Raw genomic sequence first — 16,902 nt, 5'->3', positions numbered from 1 at the left:
ATTTAGTAGTAATCGAGACTGAGATCTCTCTCTGTCTCTCTCTCTCTCTCTCTCTCCCAGTAAGTGAATTTTTAGCTGAATTGGCAAGCTGCTTTTCTTTTCATTTGCAGCAACATCACTGTAGAATTATATGGACGAGTTGGAAGAATTTGCTTTAGAAGAGAACAGATTAATGTTCCATCACTCTCATGTTATGAACAAATATTGCGACCACATCACCTGCTAGTTCTGAAAAATTCTTCGAGGAAAACAGCTTCATTTGATTCAGAGGCAGGAAATTTTGGTGGACAAACTTGATTGTCGAACATGCGTTTGTTTAGGCCGCGGTTGGTTCGGAGTTAGATTTGTTTTAGAAGATTTAGCCAAACGGGAACGAAAATAACTAGTAAGACGAGCATCTCGAAAGAGATGAGTATTCCTATTTCAGTTAGGCGGCCTTGAATTGGTCTAAGCTGATGGAGATGATAACGGTTCGGTCGTCGGCAGGACGTAGTCCAAATGCGTCAAAATCATGCTCTTTTTTTTTTTGCCATAGAAACATTATTGGTGCCATCATAAAAAGATTATAACCCGAGCAAATTCAATATTCTTGAATGTCCATCATAAAAGTTTGGACTCAACCATCGAAATCTTGTTTGCAAGATCTGGAAGATGCTTAGCTTCATGCAATTGTAAATTTGTAACTAAGATTTTGCTTTTTATAATTCATGTCCCTGATTTATCTGGGCTCGTGCACGACACTTTTTACCAATAATTCATAAACCTTCTGATAGACTTCATCGAGCTATACTTTTTGGCCGTTTGGATTGGATTCAACACTTAAATTACTCCTGTTCTCGTATAACAAAAATCTTGGCGGCTTCTTGAAATTTGTGAATATTATTTTTTCTTGTCATATAGCTCTGTCCATGCACGTCCATTTGTCAATGCTTTTCGCTCATTACAAGTCCTCCTGCTTTCTTAAGCCGGTGGAAATTTCAAGGATGTTCACTTGTGGCAGGGTGACGAGCTGCCACAATTTCTGTTAAAATACCACCAAATTTACATCTTTCATTTCTTTAATTTATCTTATAATTGTTACCATCATGCTTGAAGCAAAAATTACACAGATAGAGCCAATCTTTTCGCATCTCTTGTTGAGAGCTTTTTCGTTGTTTTAGATTGCCTACTCGCTATTATTTCATTGAAACTAACCTATTGTTTTCACATAGAGTTAACTTATTGTTCGCCTCTAACGTGAAATCATTTTTTGCATATTAACTTTACTTTCTACTTGTCCCTTCCCCTTCCATCTTTATGTTTATTTACGATAAAGTAGAACGTACATCACACTTCCCTTGAATCAAAGTGATGCTTTCACGTTTTGATACAAACGCAGGAAGCCCATGCATGCTCTAAACGTTTTGCCAAAGGTTACAAACCATGCAGAAGAAACACCATCTAAAGATGCCGAACAGAGTTCCATGTTTTATTGTTGCATCTTGTTATATTACTTTAGGCAAAAATTTGTAGTTGGATTCTAATTTGCTTGTCATGAGTGGAATTTATAGAACCAAAAAGCGAAAGAAAATTGTGGGAGAACGATCGATGGCCTTTTGAAACATGATGCCTGCGAGACGCTTTGCCTCTTGCTGCCTTGAAATCTGATGTTATTTTCATTTTAAAAAAGAAAATTAGATTCACGATGCAGCAAGCAGTAACAAGTCTTCAAAAATTATTTTCTGGTTTCATCGTCTCTCAGTACGATTTACTGCCCGTACTTGTGAAATCAAGCACTCAACATGTCCCACGGAGAGGCAATAATTGTTGGAGTCCTAATCATTCCAGCAAATGTGGGTCTAAACTTGTGACGGATGGTGGATGGTTCCATTTGACTCCACGAGTTGTAGGGTATATCTCGTCACGGATGGCTAAAATCTTCTTTTTTTTGTTCGGTTATACGCCGCTTTCATTGCTCTTGGATAAAGGGATGTAAACAGTAGAGATGAAAGCAGCAAGTTCATTGTATTGTTAGGAAGAGCAGGAAGGAGTGGGAGTGGAAATGGGGAAAGCTCGTTTCGTTTGTGTTGCACTCCTTGTTCTCATCTCTTGTGCTGGAGCCAGAGCTGTGGTAACCGGTCACCAGGCTTGCAAGGGTTCCATGGGGAGGTTCCATGGAGTGGAGGAGGAGTGGGCTATGAATTCTGAGATCGGGAGGAGGCTTCTCCAGACCACCACGTCTGGCTTCATAGGTTATAGAGCTTTGGATCCGAACAGAGCGTCGTCTAAAACCAGTATGCCTGGAAAACCCTACACTCGCGGATGCCAAAAGGTCCTCTACTGCAAGCATTGATGGAAGTCTGGAGGCCTTCTCTCTGTGTTTGGTGCCAACGACGGGTTCCTCTGCTTTCTTTCTTCTCTCTCCTTTAATATTTAGTAGTAATGGAGACTGAGGTCTATCTCTCTCTCTCTCCCAGTTAGTGAATTTTTAGTTGAATGGTCAAATTGGTGCTTTTCTTTTCATTTGCGGCAAGTTTACTATAGAATTATATGGATGAGTAATGCAACCTTGCGATCATCTCGGTTGGAAGAAGTTGCTTAGACGAGAACAGATTAATGTTCCAACCTAAAGCTATCGGGCATCCGCATGATCACTCTCATGTTATGAACAAATATTGATGATGTAATACCCCAAAAAAGGAAAAAAAAAAAAGAGGGGTGGACGGGCCGGCCCGAAAAGACCGGGCCCATCCATCATATACGATCGTGCCCTAGGCACGAACGTGGGAGAAGAAACACACAAAAAAAAAGGGGCAGCGTCGTCGTTGGAGGGGATCGCCGGAGAGGAGACCGAACGCCGAGATCCGGCCAGCCGTGGAGGAAGGCCACTTTCCTTCGGTGAAGATCCCCACGAGTGAAGAGATCTTGGGCCGTGTGCGTTGATCCGGGTTGCTCGCGGATTTTCTCCACCGAGTCCTCGCCGGAAGTGTCGCCGGAGCACTCTGTCGGACCGAGGTAAGTGTGGTGCCTCTCCTTGCACATCCTTTGCTAGATTTTGGGCTGCGCCGGTTGGGGTTTGGCCGATGAGATCGTCGGAGAAGAGTCCGAAACAGGGAACCCCTGTTTCGGCTTTTCTCCTCCAGATTTTGCCGCCGCCGGCCGCCGGTTGGCCGAGATCCATGGCATATGGGGGGGTTGGACGGGACTGTGTTGGTTTGTAAGGGATTTTTAGGGCTCTGTTGGGGATGGGAAGAGGTGGACCGAGGTCTTCTCCTCGTGGTTCCATAATTCCCTTCTCTTCCTCTCGTAGGTTGGCCACCGGCGGCAACGACGGCGGTCGGGGGGGGGGGGGGGGGGGGGGGGGGGGGGGGGGCTGCTTGGGTTGCCGTCGGGTAGGGGGGGAGAGGCCGAGCCACCATGAGGAGGGCCTTCGGCTGATGAAGGGAGAAGAAGAGGGGAGGACTTCGGTTGACAATGGAGGAAGGGGTAGGGGGCAGTGTTGGTTTGGGGGAAGAAGAAGAAAAAGGAGAAGAAAATTCTTCTTCTCTCCCTTTCTTGGTCGGCCACCATCGACGGTGACAGCAACAGTGGCGGCCGGCGACGGTCCGACCAATGGTGGCCGAGGGTTGGGCAGGTGGCGGCTGCTGCCCTTGGACCAAAGAAAATGAAGGAGGGGAGATGTATTTCCAACCATGAAGAGAGAGAGGATTCATCCCTTCCTTTTGGTCTTTTCACCGTGACCGACCATCGTCGCCAGCATGGCGGCGGCCATGGCTGGCGACGACATAGGCCGGTGGTACAAGGGTGGGAGTCAAGCCACCCCGACTGTCCTATATCTGGAGGGATTGAGATGTTTGGAGACTTGGTGATGGACCCCATAGTAGATGTGAATTATGGTTTAGAATATTTAAATATTAAATGATTTAGTTTGTGATTTGTAATTGATGTTGTAGAGGAAGAGTCGGCGGAGCCAGAAGGTTTTGATCAGGGGACTCAGCACCCCAGCGCGTAGGTTGTGATTCGGATTCGTGTTTAAGTCAGTCTACAATTTCGGTAAGAATTCCAACATCTGAGCACTTTTATTTATGCATATATTAGATTTATCGTTGGATATATTTTATGAGTATGTTGATATTAATTTTATGAGCTTGTATGACACATATGAGGTGTGCATTTTGTTTATTATGAAATATTGGAATAATTAAATTGGGAAGAATTATCATATTTTTGAGAATATATGAAAACATGCGATGAGGGTGAAATGTGGTTAAAATATGTAAACTAGACATGTAAAATGGGTTGGGCTAACCTTGTCATGAGATAGCCTCTACGAGCTTATGCGTAGGATAGCTGCCACGAGCTTATGCGTGGGATAGCCTCTACGAGCTTATGCATAGGATAGCCTCCACGGGCTTACGCGTGGGATAGCCTCTACGAGCTTATGCGTAGGATAGCCTTCATGGGATTACGCGTGGGATAGCTGCTACGAGCTTATGCGTGGGATTTGTGCAGTCTTGGACTGGGTCATGAACTTGGTTAGTCCAAAGCCAGAATTGAAAAGTCTGAAAACTTGGGAATCAGAGTAATACGGGAATGGATCACATAATGTGAAAAAGGATTTGTGTATATGTACTGATTATATCACTTGTTGTTTGTTGAGCTTTTGAAATGATGAAATGACATTTATTTGATATTTTGATTATTTTATTATTATTACTGTGTGTGGCTGTTGGGATTTTTACTAGTTGGAAAAGCTCATACTACACTTACTTTCTTTTTTAAAGGCACTGGATTTGTAGAGACCATTGGGTGGGACGAGAAATAAGATCAGCATGGAGTCTGATTGCTGGATAGATAGAAGTTAATCTATCTTTTATTTATGGATATTTGAAATTATGTAATAAATCAGTACATTTTAGTTGGATTTAATTGAATTACAATAATCTTTGATTTTGGCATTTATGGAATTATTGGAATTATTTGTTTATCTTAGGCCTTGCATGATCTTTAGGGCACTGCTCTAGGGCTCATGCGGCCGGTCACGTACCGGACCCGCGTGATAGGTTCGGGGCATGCCAGAAATGGTATCAGAGCGGACACGGCCCATAATCTATGTGGACTAGGGGATACTGCAGCACGGATTCATTGGGGCTAACCACGAGCCGATTGTGGTGTTTGTGATTAGATTTGAATGGATTTGAACCCTTAGCCTGACGAGGACGTCAGGGCTTGAACGGAGGGAGTATGTGAGGACCCGTGCGGGCGTGTGTTTAGTCTCACATCGGTTATTCGCTGGGTAGATCTTGGGTATTTATACAGGATCAAGGAATCCAAATAGTAACTTTCGGCTAGCCATTTTGGGTGAGATCCTGGGTCATTATAAATGGTATCAGAGCTTAAGGTTAAGGTATTCTAGGGTTTATGTTCAGGTGAGTATCAGTGGAGAAGTATGATAGAAAAACTATCAGAGATTTGGTTTATAATCACTTGAGATTGTAACAAGAATGATATTATAATCTAAGGTTTAAGACCACTAGGGACTGTGGCCTTAGTGGCATTAAAGTTTGAGGTTTAAGATTATTGGAAAATGTGACCAGTTGGAATCTGAGCATATGTTTAAGATCACTAGGGATCATGACAGAAATATATCATAGCTTAAGGTTATGATCATTTAGGACATGATAATTAAATTCAGTGCTTAAGCTGTAAGATCACTGAGTATTGTGATAAAATGTATGCATCGGTTTGGTTTTCGATGCATGCGGAAGGAAAGTATAAATTATCTTTGATCATGATAAGAGAGATTTGACCTAAGATAAGTGTAGGTCAACAATGGCATATCGAGTATACCATGTTCAGATATTATTTAAATGATTTAAAAGTTCAAATTTGATATGGGTTTTGATGTGATCGTACTTTTGGTTTTGCTGCTAATTATTAGAGTGGGAGTTGTACGTAGATCTTCTATAGTATTAGAGTGAGCTAAGAAGATTTCATAATATTGAAAGAAATGTTCTTCGAAGTTGAATATGTATGTGGATTATATCTGGTGTTGTCATGTTGGATATTGCAAATAGGTCTATTTTCTATGGATGTATTTGATTATTTTGAGAACATAGAGTATGCATATTGATGGGAGAATTCTAATTATTTGAATTCTCATGTTTGGATTGGGCTACTAGATTTTACTTATAATTGTAGAAGACTATTTGATGTGTTAATTTAAAACTCAAGCCTAGGTTTAAGATTTGAGCAGGGATCTTTTGTCATTGTTGATGAAGCTACTAATAAATGTCATATTGAGTAAAGACTTCGGTCATGAGATGTTTATATGAATTATCATATATAGCATTACTGATGGATGTTAAGAATCTTGGTGAAGGAAGATCTGGAGATCGACCGAGTTAAATTCTAATCATAGTGTATTGGCTCAATGACTTCTAACCCATTGAATTTGAAGTAAATTCTGTTGGAAGGAAAATCAATGTAGATCTTCTAATTAAATTGCTAAGGGAATACAAGAATTATCCCCCTTTAAATTAAACTTAGATATTTTGGATTCTAAGAAGGTTGTGGAGATCACGTAGTGACCTTAAACTTGACCAAAGAATTGGGGGTTAGTTATGGTAAGTATACTCTATATAAATCGAGGACAAAAAGATCTAGAGGTTTTGCTCTAGTTCTACTTGAAAATTTAAATTTTGGATTTTCTTAGTCTCGGTGCAAAGTGATGCTTTGGTCAGAAATTATTTTGTGACTTTAAAGAATTTGATGAGTTAGGTCAGAGTGCGCAGCGGAAGTGTAGTGGTTTGAGTTATTTTGAAACCGATTAGAAAAAAATAATAATAATAATGATAATACCTTGATCTGAAGGGTATTATTATAGAAGACTTGAGTTAGTTTTCTAGTAGAGGGGAATGTCGTTGATTCTTTGCCTACTGGAAGTAGTTATGGGCTATCCTATTTTTGATAATTCTAAGAAGATTTTTGGGGCATCTCAAATTTAGCGTTAACAGATTAAGCTTGGGCCTGGAATGATTTAACATAATTCTTCGACTCCTAGCTCTGACGTTGTTAATATACCTATTTAAACAGGTTTGCGGTTTTCCTAGGATAAAGGTTGATCATTTAATCACAGGCAAAGTTAAGAAAAGAAAAATGATTATAGAATATTAAGAGCATTTGATACGAAAGATTTTTCCTATTTCTATTAAGCCAATTATGATCTCTATGTAGAATCAAGAGAAATTAATTTCTTTGGGATATAATTATGGCATTTTAATCCAAGGTTGGGAGTTTGGAATTCTTTTGAAGGAGATCAAAAGAACTTACTACGTGTGGTAAATAGAAAAGATCAAGTTTTGAGATGCTGTGATTTTTGTATGTCAAAATCTTGTGAGTAGGTACTCCAAGAGGAAGATTATTTGAGATCTTAGGGATGATATAATGGATGCATATTTTTTTAAAGTTTGAGGCTTCAAGTAAGTTAATTTCGAGGACGAAATTCTTTTAAGGGGGAGAGTATGTAATACCCTAGAAAAGGAAAAAAAAAAGAGGGGTGGACGGGCCGGCCCGAAAAGACCGGGCCCATCCACCATATACGATCGTGCCCTAGGCACGATCGTGGGAGAAGAAACACACACAAAAAAAAGGGGCAGCGTCGTCGTTGGAGGGGATCGCCGGAGAGGAGACCGAACGCCGAGATCCGGCCGGCTGCGGAGGAAGGCCACTTTCCTTCGGTGAAGATCCCCACGGGTGAAGAGATCTTGGGCCGTGCGCGTTGATCCGGGTTGCTCGCGGATTTTCTCCACCGAGTCCTCGCCGGAAGGGTCGCCGGAGCACTCCGTCGGACCGAGGTAAGTGTGGTGCCTCTCCTTGCACATCCTTTGCTAGATTGTGGGCTGCGCCGGTTGGGGTTTGGCCGATGAGATCGCCGAAGAAGCGTCCCCTGTTTCGGCTTTTCTCCTTTGGATTTTGCCGCCGCCGGCCGCCGGTTGGCCGAGATCCATGGCATATGGGGGGGTTGGACGGGATTGTGTTGGTTTGTAAGGAATTTTTAGGGCTCTGTTGGGGATGGGAAGAGGTGGACCGAGGTCTTCTCCTCGTGGTTCCATATTTCCCTTCTCTTCCTCTCGTCGGTTGGCCACCGGTGGCGATGACGGCGGTCGGGGGGGGGGGGGCTGCTTGGGTTGCCGTCGGGTGGGAGGGGGGGAGAGGCCGAGCCACCATGAGGAGGGCCTTCGGCTGATGAAGGGAGAAGAAGAGGGGAGGACTTCGGTTGACAATGGAGGAAGGGGGAGGGGCCAGTGTTGGTTTGGGGGAAGAAGAAGAAAGAGGAGAAGAAAATTCTTCTTCTCTCCCTGTCTTGGTCGGCCACCATCGACGGTGACAGCAACAGTGGCGGCCGGCGACGGTCCGACCAGTGGCGGCCGGCGACGGTCCGACCAAGAGAGGGAGTTGCTGCTCCCCCAACAAGGCAGCAACTCCCTCTGCTTTTAATGCATCTACAAGGCAGTTGCTGCTCCCCCAACACACCCCACCCCCACCACACCCCACCCTCCCCCCCCCCCCCCCGGCGCCAACCCCAACCCCACAACAACAACAAAAAAAAAAAAGAACAGTATTCTTCTCATGTGCTATATATCCTTAGTGTTGTCTGATTTGCTTAAAATAATCTACAATTCAACTTGAATTTGCAGATCCAAACCATTAAGAAGCTTGTTTAAAATTCCCTTTTTGCTTTTATAGATCAGTTTATCCAAACAAGTTGCCTGAGAGCATCAATATTACCTAAGCCTGGCTGCCATCCCATCTTTTTCTTGCAAAATACAAATTAAAGCATGCCATATTGTAGTACAAATAATGTCGAACATGTTTAGCGCCTATGTGAGTTATCATTCTTGTCACATTAGTGCATAATTTTTGCACATCTTTGTAATTCCTTGTACATTCAGTATGATTCTCATTTTGTTCGAGTGTCTTCGTTACCGGCTGCGAAACATATTCAATGTGCCTGAATGGCCATTGATGCTGTAGGGACTGCAATCCTTAAATCCAGGACAAAAGGAACGAATTTGTACGGCCTCTGACCATTGAAATCTCATTGGCAAGGTTTGGAAGATGCCTCACTTCATGTAATTGTTGGTTTGTAACTAAGGATTTGTTTTTCATAATTTATGTCCCTGATTTTTCTGAGCTCAAGCACTAGACTTTCTACCAATAATTGATAAATCTTCTGAAGTCCTTCATCGAGCTATACTTGTTCGCTGTTTAGATCGGGTTCAAGACTTAAATTACTTTTTTTTTTCTCTCTTGCAACAAAATTCTTGAAATTTGTAAATATTATGTTTTCTTGTTATATAGCTTTGTCGATACATGTCCATTTGTCAATGCTGTCACTCTTTACAAGTACTCCTACATTTGTAAGCCAGTGGAAATTTCAAGGTGGCAGGGTGACAAGAAATGCCACAATTTCAGTTAAAATACCAGTAAAGTTGCATCTTTCATTTCTTTAATTTATCTTATAATCATCCCTGAAGCAAAAATATTAGTTTAATTACAGATGGAACCAATCTTTTCACATCTCCAATTGATAGCTTTGTCGATGTTTTGGATTGCCAGCTCACTACTGTTTCATGGAAACTTGCAATTGAATAGTGTTTTCCCATAGAGTTCACAGTTCACCTCTAATGTGAAAATTTTTGTATACATCCTAACTTTACTTTCCATCTGTCCCTTCCCCTTCCTTGCTTATGTTTACTTACGACAAAGTACAACGCGCATCAGATTTCCCTTGAATCAAAGTGATGCTTTCGCGTTTTGATACAGATGTAGGAAAGCAATGCTCTAAAGGTATTGCCAAAGGTTACAAACAAGATTCCCTGCAGAAGAAACTCCATCTCAAGATGGCCATCTGAATTTCATATTTTATTGTTGCATCTTTTTATATTACTTTAGGCAGACATTTATAGTTGGATCCTAATTTGCATGTTATGATTGGAATAATAGAAGCAGAAAAGTGAAAGAAAATTGGTGGGAGAATGAAGGCCTTCTGAAACATGATGCCTATGGAGTCTATGTTAGGAAACTATCAATCATGCAATTACCATCAACCATGCAATTTTCTCTAAGAAAGAAACCACCAATTTGTCAAATGCTGTTAAAGATGTAGAGTTATTAGAAACCAATAAGGAAGATATGGAGCCGTTGGAAACCAATAAGAAAGATGCAGAGTTGTTGAAAATAAAGAAAGAATCTCTCCAACGTTCCAATTAAGCTGTTAAAATCCTTGTAATTATTTTTTTATCCATTCTATTGTTGTAAGGTTTTTTATTTATAGTCAAATATAATCACCTCTCAAATTAAGGAGAGCTTCACCCAAAAAAAATTATTAGCTAAATCTTTCTTCTGTCTAAACTCTTGCTGCCTTGAAATCTGATGTTATTTTCATTAAAAAAAAAATAGATACCAAGATACAGGAAACAGTAACATGCCGTCAATTTTTTTTTTTCTGGTTTTATTGTCTTTGAGTGCTTTTTTTTGGTAAATCTAGCAAAATTGGGGATGAATTTTCTATAGACATCTAGCTTATTACTCTACTCGGCCCATTTTCTTCTAAAGGCTTATCCTATTTTTGGCGTAAATCCTATCTATGGGCTTGTGTGACTGCAGAATTAAAAAAAAAATTATGAAGGTCGTTTTCTTTTTTTCTTCTTCATATAGAATTTGAGCTGGAGAGGGATTGGATTGACATGCGATTTGCTTAAATAAACTTCATGATCTATTTGACTGCAGAATTTTTTTAAAAAAAAATCTACGAAGGTTTTTTTTTTCTTCATAAAGAATTCGAGCTAGAGAGGGATTCGGTTAACATGGGACTTACTTAAGTAAACTTCATGATCTTATGAAAATTCCAGCCAAATTCTACTGGGTTTTTCAAATAGATATGATTTTTTGCCTATAATTACCATCTCAAGTACTCAACCATTTTTTTTTTGTTTGATGAAGAGGGAGGCAAAGCTATCCAGCCTTTATTAGAAAAAGGAAGTTTACATAAACTATTTATAAAGAATTTACAAGAAAGCAAAACACAAAAGGGTAATAAAAATCTTTTACAAAAGATAATGGTCTGTAAGTAGACATGTTAAACTATTCAACAAACTGAACAATCTCATAAGTAATTTGAAAGATTTTTGCATCTTCAATGTGTAACTATGTAAGCTTTGTATTGTATCCTGATGTAAGTCAGACTTTTTCTAAAAAGATAGATCAACATCTCTCAACATGTGGTGCCAATGTTGTGAAATTATTCCAAAGTTTGAGATGAAGATCAAGCAGTTTTTCTAAACACAGATACTTCCAGCTAAAGAAGGTTGATAAGATTTTTTATAAAATACAATAGATAGCACTTGATTTCTTTAAGAAAATCTGAGCATTTTGCTTCTTCCATATTTTCCAACAAATAACAGCAATCAACTGATCCGCAGCTTTTTTCATTGGTTGTTGAAATTTTCTGTTTCTCTATTTGGTCCACAGATTACTAATGCTAGTAGTTCATCCTCTCAGATTTAGCTGCACTTTAATTGTTGTCTATAAACTATGGGTAAATGGGCACCTAATTAGTAGACATGAGATCATTTCGGTTCTTCTTCCATACAACACACATCCATCACTAACCTGTCATCCTTTTTTAGTAAGGATCTCTCTTGTATGTAGTCAATTTGTGAGCATAAGCTATATGAAAATATTCACTTTTTTTGGTAAAGCTGCTTTCCACAGGCTCTTATAAAAAGGACAGCGAAGGCCATCATTATTCAAAAATTTATAGAAAAAGTTCACCGTAAAATAACCTCTTTGTGAGAGTTTTTATAGGGGTACATCACCAATTCGCAACGGTCTTTTTTTTGTTCGGTTATACGCCGCTTTCATTGCTCTTGGATAAAGGGATGTAAACAGTAGAGATGAAAGCAGCTAGTTCATTGTATTGTTAGGAAGAGCAGGAGGGAGTGGGAGTGGAAATGGGGAAAGCTCGTTTCGTTTGTGTTGCACTCCTTGTTCTCATCTCTTGTGCTGGAGCCAGAGCTGTGGTAACCGGTCACCAGGCTTGCAATGGTTCCATGGGGAGGTTCCATGGAGTGGAGGAGGAGTGGGCTATGAATTCTGAGATCGGGAGGCGGCTTCTCCAGACCACCACGTCCGGCTTCATAGGTTATAAAGCTTTGCATCCGGACAGAGCGTCGGCTCAAACCAGTATGCCTGGAAAACCCTACACTCGCGGATGCCAAAGAAGCGTCTACTGCAGGCATTGATGGAAGCCTGGAAGCCTTCTCTCTGTGTTTGGTGTCAACGACGGGTTCCTCTGCTTTCTTTCTTCTCTCTCCTTTAATATTTAGAAGTAATCGAGACTGAGATCTCTCTCTCTCTCTCTCTCTCTCTCTCTCTCTCTCTCTCTCTCCCGGTTAGTGAATTTTTAGTTGAATGGTCAAATTGGTGCTTTTCTTTTCATTTGCGGCAAGTTTACTATAGAATTATATGGATGAGTAATGCAACCTTGCGATCATCTCGGTTGGAAGAAGTTCCTTGGCAGCCCTGCGTCAGCCCCGCTGTCGCCAATTCTGATCAACCACTACGATAATCGCGGCGGTGAATGGGCCAAAACCCACCTATAAAAACCCATCCTCCTCCTAGAGATCAATCCACTCTGATCCACCTTTGAGCCTCTCCTCCATCTCCTTCTTCTTCTCCTCCTTTCTTTTTGGTGACCAGCACGCCACCCCGGCCGAATGCTGCTCGAAGACATTTTGCAGCCATTCCCATGTTTTTATCTTGATTTGAGATCTATCTTTGCCGACAGAAACAGCCACTAGATACCGCCGGTTAACCACCCATGGCTGAGATCTGTCGCCTCCGTCACCTGCCGATAAGCTTCCTCCCATCTATTTTTCCATTTCGAGTCAAACCGAAGCCACTCTGCCACCCATGTTATGAGCCAACCGAGAAGGTTCTCGGTCTTCTCCTTCTCACCAGCCGCCACAGCGGCTGCTGGCCACCGCTGCTTCGTTGGCTACGCCACCGCGAGCCGCTGGCTGGGGCTAAAGTCTCGCCATCGACCTTCCTCCCTTATTCCACTCCTTCCTCTCTTCTTTCCTTCCTCTTCCTCCTAGTTTCTTAGCCATCGGGAGGAAGAAAACTCTTTGGGCCGTGATTGGGCGCTATTCATTAGGTCGTATTACTTGTTGGTTGAATCCATCCATCATGGGCTGAGTTGGGCCCTATCCATCTATTACGGGCCACATTCATCTTAGGCCCTATCCAATCAGATTGGGCCGTTTATCCATTTGGGCCTTGTTGGGCCGTCTACTCATTTGGGTTGTGATGGGCCGTTTATCCATTTGGGTAGTGTTGGGCCGTTTATCCATTTCGGTCGTTTACCCATTTGGGCCTTGTTGGGGCATTTACTCATTTGGGCCGAGTTGGACCGTATTCATTTTGGGCCCTATTCACCCATTGTGGGTCGTGTTCATCTTGGGCCCTGTCCAATCATCATTGCAGACCGTGATTATTTTGGACCCTGTTCATCCACATGGGTCATGTTCATGTTGGTCGTGTTGGGCCCTGTTCAACTATTGTAGGCCGCGATCATCTTGGGCTCTAATCATTCATGCAGAAACTAGTTCCTGACTTTCTTTTAATCGAGTAAATCTAAACCATTCCGGATGGTTGATCCGGACCACTCAGATTGAGCCCAAGATCGAGGATCAGACCAAGTCCAGACCCAAGCCAAGATTCTCTCTCCTCCTTGTTTTTCTCTCTATAGACAGGCTCGGAGATCCTAGTGTAAGTTATGTTCCTCTAGTTGCTCGGATCCAAGTTGACCTAGTTTGGAGATCCTGAACTGCCACGGTACCCGGGTAGTTGACTGGTCCACTACTTTAGCCCCAACTAGATTTGACCACTTTTGATCTTTATCTGATCCGCTGAATCCTTCTAGCTCAGACCGACCTGGGCAGTCGGGCACAATCACCCGATCGACCTAATCTGAGGGCACGAGGCTATTCTTTACTAGCATTTAATTTTAACTTCTGAAATGATATTAAAATTAATAATATTTTAATGATTTAAACAAGTGCACCTGATCCGTTTGTCTGAAGTGAGATTAAAGCGAAAAAAAAGGTAAGTAACTTAATACTTCAAAGTGTATTATCTAAAGCGTTTGGCAAAGCAATTATTAGTAGATTTAATTTTGAAATATATTTTGAACTTAATAAAATAGGTCAAGCATGTTAAATATTATTTGAAAATTTTGTTATATGCTATAAAATCTGTAAAATATGACTGGGCTACTTATAAAATCTAACTTTACTTTCACCTCTAATGTGAAAATTATTGTATACATCCGAACTTTACTTTCCATGTGTCCCTTCCCCTTCCTTGCTTATGTTTATTTACGACAAAGTACAACGCGCATCAGATTTCCCTTGAATCAAAGTGATGTTTTGTAAAGGCCCGCATGTGGTTGGGCCGGTCTCCAAGCAAGGCGGCCCAACGCATGAGAAATGGGGGAGGGACACTCCCGATTGGCTCCCTCCCCTGTTTTCAAACCCTTCTCCCCTCCTTCCGAATCCATCGGAGGGGAGGTTAGAGGGCGATAAAACCCTACCAGCGAGGATCTCCTTCCTTCTCTTCCTAGGGCATCAGCCGACAGGCTTCCACAAAAAAAAAAAAAAGGGAGAAGGGAGATTGGGTTTTACCTTGCCGCGGGAGGAATCGAAGCGGTCGCCGTCGATCCGGCCGGGAGGATCTCGCCGGAGGCAAGGTGAGTCGTCCCTCCTCCTTTCTCATCCTCTGGATCCTTGTTCCTCTTGAATCCGGCCGGCGAGCCGTTGGATTTGGAGACAAGAAGCCCCGGTTGCCGACCGTCGGCGAGCCGTTGGTTTCTCCTTCCGTTCGACCGCCGTCGTCGGGGGTGGCGCGTGGCCGACCGTCGTCGGGCGTGGTGCATGGCCGACACCACGTTGGGGGCCGTCGACCGCTGGGGTCGCCGGCCACAGGTGGCCACTGCCACCGAACCTACCACGAGGAGAATAGAAGAATGAGAGGGAGAGAGAGGGGGGAAGAGCCAGTCGTCTTTAACCTTCTCTTTCTCTCTCTAGTTGGGTTCTCTCTCTACACATGGATCTGGGGAGAGCATTGCCTGGTAGACTCTAGAAAGTCCCGGGATGTTAGATCTTAGAGGACCCTTTGGAGGAATCAAACAGGGGTCCTGAATTATCACATATTTTGATAAATTTTAATGATGACTTGGTTCTGTAGGGGGACAATCTATTGGACGAGAGGACGCTGAACAGAGTCCTGCGCATTTCGGTTCATATATCGCCGTGAGGGCGGGTGATTAGTTGTCTGAGCTTTCAACAAGTGTAAGGATCCTTGTACGCCAATCCTGCATGATATAATATTTTTATACTTAGATATGTATGATATGCTATAATCCAGATAAATCAAAAATAGTTTTATATTAAATTATATTTTGATCGTGTTGGCTTGTGGTTGATATTATGATCGTATTCTCTTGTGGTTGGTATTATGATGGATGCATGCATGCGCATAACTTACACCTACATAATTGGACTGATGGATGTGGTGCACTAAACTAACTATGTGATATTGGTTGCCCCGTCACGGGCTGGAAACGTGACCGTGGTTAGTTTAAAGCCGGAAATAAATATAAAGGAATTGATGTGTGGATGTAAACTGGATTGTATGAAAAGGGACTTTGGGTTTATCTTGTTATTATGGCAGGCCCCGTCACAGGCTGAAAAATGTGGTACTTTGGTAGGCCCCCTCACAGGCTAGAAATGTGGAACTATAATGTACAGGCCCCGCCACAGGCTGAAAATGTGATACTTTGGTAGGCCCCCTCACAGGCTAGAAATGTGGAACTATAATGTGCAGGCCCCGCCACAGGCTGAAAATGTGATACTTTGGTAGGCCCCCTCACAGGCTAGAAATGTGGAACTATAATGTGCAGGCCCCGCCACAGGCTGAAAATGTGATACTTTGGTAGGCCCCATCACAGGCTAGAAATGTGGAACTATAATGTGCAGGCCCTGCCACAGGCTGAAAATGTGATAATTTGGTTGCCCCACCACAGGCTGAGAAATGTGATTGAGATTTGACCCAAAGTCGGAAAGATAATTAATCCGGATCAAGTTAATATAGAATGGAAAGAAAAAGCATTGAAAACATTAATGAAGATTTATGAGCTATCGTATGCTATATCATTCTTGCGTGGTTGGACTTTCATTGATATTTGACGTACATACTTATATTGATTATTTGAGTCTTTTGATAGCCGGTTTATGATTTCATGAAATGTGCATCGATTTGTCGTGGCTTTCAAATTCATATTATTATTGTGTTGGTATGGATGTGTAGGGATTCTTACTGGGCTGTAAAGCTCACCCCCTTTTCTTCTTTTTCTTTACCAGAGTTGCAGGTTGCATAGTTTTGGATGGGATGGGCGCAGAGTGCGAGCACTAGAGTCATTAGTTAGTTAGTTGTTTATCCTTCTTTAATGTCGATGAACATTTGAAGAGCTCGTAATTGAACTAATTTGTTTATTTGGACATGTCGGATTTGTCTATTTGAATTTCTAAATTAGTTGTGGATTTATTGGAATTCTTGTTAATCATAGGCCTTGCATGATCTTTAGGGCACTGCTCTAGGGCTCATGCGGCCGGTCGCGTACCGGACCCGGGTGCTGGGTTCGGGGCGTGACAGAGTGGTATCAGAGCTTAAGGTTAAAGTATCCTAGGGTTTTGGTTCAGGTGAGTGTGATTGGGAAATTATGATAGGAAAACTATCAGAGCCTTGGTTTATAATCACCTGAGATTGTAACAGGAATGATATTATAATCTAAGGTTT

This window comes from Phoenix dactylifera, chromosome 4 (assembly GCF_009389715.1).
Source record: "Phoenix dactylifera cultivar Barhee BC4 chromosome 4, palm_55x_up_171113_PBpolish2nd_filt_p, whole genome shotgun sequence".
NCBI lineage: Eukaryota > Viridiplantae > Streptophyta > Magnoliopsida > Arecales > Arecaceae > Phoenix > Phoenix dactylifera.
This window is presented reverse-complemented; position numbering follows the sequence as displayed.